Raw genomic sequence first — 5,686 nt, 5'->3', positions numbered from 1 at the left:
AGAGCTGGATAATACCACAAGGAACAAGCTAAGATATCACGGGTGGGGAATAACGTCAACCTTCCCTCTTCCGGATGCAGGCTTCTTCCCTGAGAAGTCAATGCAGAATGACTCCTTTCCTCCTAAGCCTCTAGAAAGAAGTATATTTAGAATTTGTATTCTTCTCCTAGGAAAGAAGACAGATTCTAAGATCTAAGATTCATCTTTAAAACAGTTTATCAGGATCATGACCCAAAAGAGACTTCTAGGAGAAAGTGTTTTCGAAGACGTCCCAGATGAATAAGGATTAGTTAAGTCAATGGAATAATGAGTGTTGGGGCCAGAGGAGAAAGCCATGTCTAAGTAGAAAAACTACATGTAGGTGCCATAGTCCAAGGGTGAGAGACATCTTGGCACATTTAGGACAAATTAGACAGAGTAAACCAAATTAAGAAGTACCACCCTTAGGCATGGACAAGTTTCTTAAACACCCCCAATACCCCCAGCCCTATCCTCACACCCCTGCCCCCAGACTGGGCCCAGACCTCAAGGGGCCCAAACTTTGAAGGACTCTTTTTTTTTTTTTTTTGAAATTTTCTAAGTCCCCCTCTGATGTTTGGAACAGTTGGGTATGACAGTACCATTTGGATGGGGCACCCAGGGCCCAGATGGGAGCCTGCCCAGACTCTCTGTTTCTCTCTTCAGGATGCTCTTAATCTTCTACCCCATGGGTGGAGTCAACCAGATGCTCCAGGATTCATACTGTTAGGTTGTGTTGGGGCCTTAGAGCCAGGCCCTGGTTCCAAACTGACAGTCTGACAAGCAGATCACTCCTGCTGGCAGCTGCAGTATTTTTTTGTGGGGGGATCACATGAGATTAAGCTGCCAGCATGGTGCTCACAAGCTGATTTTGGTGTTTCTATAGACAGGGGACCCACAAAAAATATTTGCCCAGGGTCTGTACACCCTATGGGTGGCTTTGTTAAGGAATTTGGACTTTATCCCAAGAGTAAGAGGAAAGATGAAACTACATTACCTAAAAGATAATTGTGTCTAAACCTCTTTTTTAATTAAAAATATTTTTTATTGTAGTAAAATGTATATAACATACAAGTTACCATTATAACTGTTTTTAAGTGTTATAGCCAGTGGTAATAACACTGCTGTGCAACCATTAAACCTCTCATTTGATATAGTAAAAACCAAAGCTCAGGGAGGCCAGCTGACTTGTCCAAGGTCACACAGGTGATCAGTAGGAGAGCTCTGCATTGTGTAGTCAGTGCTTTACCCACTCTTCCAAGTCATTCATTTTATGGGCAAGGAAACTGAGTCCAAAAAGGCAAAGCGACCTTGACCGAGTTAGGCACAGGGCTAATGAGATCCCCAGTCCTCCTGGGCCAGTGGTCTGCATTCTCCACCTCAGTACTTCAGGCTGCCCTAACCTTCCTCACCATTCCCCTTCTCCAGTTCTTTCCACCAAAAAATTCTAGGCCTCCTCACACCAAAATGTGACTTTCACACAGCCAATTATCACCTAAAAATGATTTTCTAAATTGGTTCTCAGAAGGTGTAAGATCCATTGGCTGCAATATGTCTTCACACCAGACTTTTATCAGTTGTGGATTAAAGAAACTACTTGCCATCATTTCCCATCACTGCCAACGTCCTTCAAGCATTGTCTTGGCTGTAAATCAAGTTTAAGGAATTGGTAGAGTAATTTAGATGATTTCCAATGCATTATATACACTGAGCTTAGTTTGAGTAAATATATGGTCAGTTAAAAGTGTCTGGAATATAGTAGGTAATTAGTAAATATTTGTTGAAAAGGTGAATACAGGTATTGTTTATTGATTTTTCCCCCATTTAAAAAAATTAAGGTATAATTTACATGCAGTAAAATTTACCCTTTTTGGTGTACAGTCCTGAGAGTATTGAGAAGTGTTTACAGTGATGCTACTTCCACAACAATCAAGATATAGAACAATTCTGTCACCCCACAATTTCTCCCATGCCCCTCTGTCATCAAGTCCTTCCCCCATGGTCAGGCCCCACAACTACCAATCTGTTTTCTGTCCTTCTAGGTTTTCCTCTGCAAGAATCTAAACTAATAAAAGAGAAATATGCAAATTTACCATACCTCCGTTTTGCCCACAAGCCAATCAGGAGTTAATATGCAAATTAGCCCAACAAAGATAATGAGTTAAGACTGAAGGCTCCGGCCTGAGCAAAGACTGAAGACTGAAGACTGAAGACGACTGAAGACTGAAGACTGAAGAGGCTTGGCTTCTCTGCTGTGGCCGGAGCGAAGGCCTGGGTCCTGGGTGCCAGAGGAAAATCGGTACCAGCAGCCAGAGGAAGGAAGGTCTATTGCATGAATCTTCGTGCAACGGGCCTCTATTGTCATATAAATGGAGTCATACAACAGGCAGCCTTTTGAGTCTGGCTTATTTTACTTAGCATAATGTTTTTGAGGTTCTTCTATGTTGATGCATGTATCAGTAGCTCATTTCTGAATACCACTCTATATTGTACCATATAGTTCATTTATCCATTCCCCAGTTGAAAGGTAATTGGGCTGTTTCCAGGTTTTATCATGCATTGAATTTTAATTTCAGTTTTTGTTTCAAGGCCTACCAGCTTCTGGGGATATAGGAAGAAGGTTATATTTAGCTCATATTAGTTTACCTGTTTGTATGGTCTGTGTTAGAACTAGTAAAGATATTAGAGTTGAGAAAGAACCTAAGTATAACTTTCTGGTACCAAAGCAAGAGGTATAATGCACAATAGAAACATAGCTACTGAGCGGTGTTGGACCCTTATCCTGGATCTGCTTTGGAATCTTGGTGGGCGTTTGTCCTTTTTCTATCCAACTGGCATCTTGTGAATATCCTGCCCGCATTGGAGGCAACATACCAAATTACAAGACTTGACCTGTTTTCCCAGGTTTCTTTGCAGCTGCAGTAGTCACATGACCTCAGATCCACCAATAAGATGCCACGCAGGAGACTGGTTTGTAACAGAACAAAGGAGATCCATTTTCTGGGGAGGACCGCAGTGGAGGCATCTGGCTTTTGGGGCAATGCTATGATGGCACCACAGTGATGCGTCTACATGTCTGTGAGCAGTAGCAACACTAGCTGAAGAGGGATCGTTGGTTGCAGCTAAGCACACTATCTCAGCAGAAAGGGCCACTAACTGAGCCTCTATGATAGTTTTCTCTTCTGTAAAATGGATCAAAGTTTCCAACCTGTTGAGGTGTTTCTCCCTGTATCACACAGAATATTATCTTTTTGAAGATCCATCTAAAAATTGCACTCAAGTCTTATTATTTGCTGGACTTCCCATATAGATGCATTTTTATTCTTACAGACATCATGAGTCATAATTTATTTGATGGTGTTTCCCTTATATTTTGGCTGTTAGCAAGATTAGGCCAAATGTGTGTCCCAATATCGGCAGTCTTGTAGACTGTAAGACATGTAATTTGCATTCCAAATTACTCATGCCATCATCTAATTTTTCTACTTTTTCAAAACCCTTATTCCTCACTTTAAAAAGTGTACAGTAAAGAAAAAAATGAAACATTATCCCACCACCCAGATAACTCACTGTATATAATATATGCACATGTATGAAGTTATTACCTCAATATATGTAATAAATTGACCTGTGATAAACGGTACAAAAAACCCCAAAAGTTTCCCACTTCTCCTAAAGTTCATTTTCCCAAAGATAACAACATTTCCTTTTAGGAAAAACGCATGCATCTGTGAGCATTTATTTTAAACTGGAGGCCCGATGCACAAAATTCATGCAAGGGGCTCGGCCCTCGCAGCCCCTCGCAGCCTCAGCCAGTCCTCGCAGCCCTGGCTTCATCCGGATGGTCATTCAGATCTTCGGTCTAATTAGCATATTAGCTATTTATTATATAGGATTACGTTTATTTTCATGGCTTCGGTATTGTAAATAATGCTGCAATAAAAATAGGGGTGCATATGTCTTTTTAAATTAGTGTTTTTGATTTCTTCAGATAGATACCCAGAAGTGGGATTGCTGGGTCATATGGTATTTAAATGTACACAAAAGAGATCATACCTTATATAATTTTTTTGCACCTTCTTTTGGTACCAAATAATATATCTTGGCGATCTTTTGCTATCAGCATATACAGAGGGAACACTTCTTTTGAATACGGCCATATTATTCCATCTTACTAATGTAGCCACATTCACTTAATGGTCCCCTGAAGGATGCACCCTTTGTTTTTCTCCATTTTTTTTTTTCAGAATTACAAAAAATTTTGCGATGAATATTTCTAAATGTATATCTTGGTAAAATTTTGCAAATAAATTGCCAGGCTGGTTGATATATGACTTGAAGATACTGATGTTGCTAAATTGCCCTCCAGGAAAATGGCACCAATTTTCACTTCTGCCTCTGCCGTAGCAGCATTACCCTTCCCACATACTCTCATCACCACTAGATATCACCAATCTTCTAAATTTTTGTCTGTGGGGGAAAATGGTGCCTCACTCTTGTTTTCATTTCCATTTATTTAATTAAAGTTTCAGAGTTTAAAAAAAATCTTTGGCTGTATATATTTTAGAACCCATTTCAAAGTCTTTTTGAATGAATGTGGACTATTAAGAAATTCTATGCATTGCATTTATTTAGAGCACTTAAACAGCACCGTCCTGCTTCTAAATCAGTAGTGCTCCATCTTGCTGCACATTTGAGACGTGTTTTCTAAAAATATTTTTGCCTGGACCTAACCCCAGACCAATTAAGTCAGAATCTCTGGGGGTAGGACCCAGCCTTGACATCTGTCAAAGGCTCCTCAGGTGATTTTTATAAGCGCAGGCTAGGTGGAGAACCACTGCTCTAAATGCACTATAATGGACGCTACAAATAGTATATTGGGAAGGGTTAAGGCTCAAGTCCCGGATGGTACCAGCTGAATGAATAAAAGTGAAACATTTTCTAAGCTGCAATTTTTTTTTCCAAACAAGGGTCTGATGCATTCATAATGGTGAAGTGATAGCCCCCTTGCTCAGCTACTATCGTCATCTATTCCCATCTGTGCAGCCAGTATTCCAGTAAGAAATGACAAATTCATGCTCTAGAAATTAATAATTGATAGGACCAAACCACAGAGAATCACCGGCAGAATGGTGATTAATATCTTTATGATCAAAGGTGTAAAAGCCCCTTCCTGTTGAGCTATGGCTGTAATTAGCTCATCCTCCAGTGGAGAAAAAAAAAAAGATTAGCATAGAGAAGGAAAGCCATCACAACCCCACGCGAAGGAGGCCCTTTAAAGTTTTCCTGTCATTCTTCAGCTTCCCTGGTTCCTGTGACAAGTGTGTCACATGCTGTCATTTCATTTGCTGGAGCTAAACCATGATAGATTTTCTGCCAACTCAGCAAACACCACATAGGAGAAAAACTCGCTGGGGAAATGATCCAGTGTACTGATTTATTTTGAATTTTCTATTATTTCAAGAAAAGATCAGATAAAGTTGCCCTAGCTGGTTTGGCTCAGTGGATAGAGAATCGACCTGCGGACTGAAGGGTCCCAGGTTCAATTCCGGTCAAGGGCATGTACCTTGGTTGCGAGTACATCCCCAGTAGGGGGTGTGCAGGAAGCAGCTGATCGATGTTTCTCTCTCATCGATGTTTTTAACTCTCTCTCTCTCCCTTTCTCTCT

This window comes from Eptesicus fuscus, chromosome 18 (assembly GCF_027574615.1).
Source record: "Eptesicus fuscus isolate TK198812 chromosome 18, DD_ASM_mEF_20220401, whole genome shotgun sequence".
In the NCBI taxonomy this organism is placed as follows: Eukaryota; Metazoa; Chordata; class Mammalia; order Chiroptera; family Vespertilionidae; genus Eptesicus; species Eptesicus fuscus.
Note: the sequence above shows the minus strand (reverse complement) of the source record.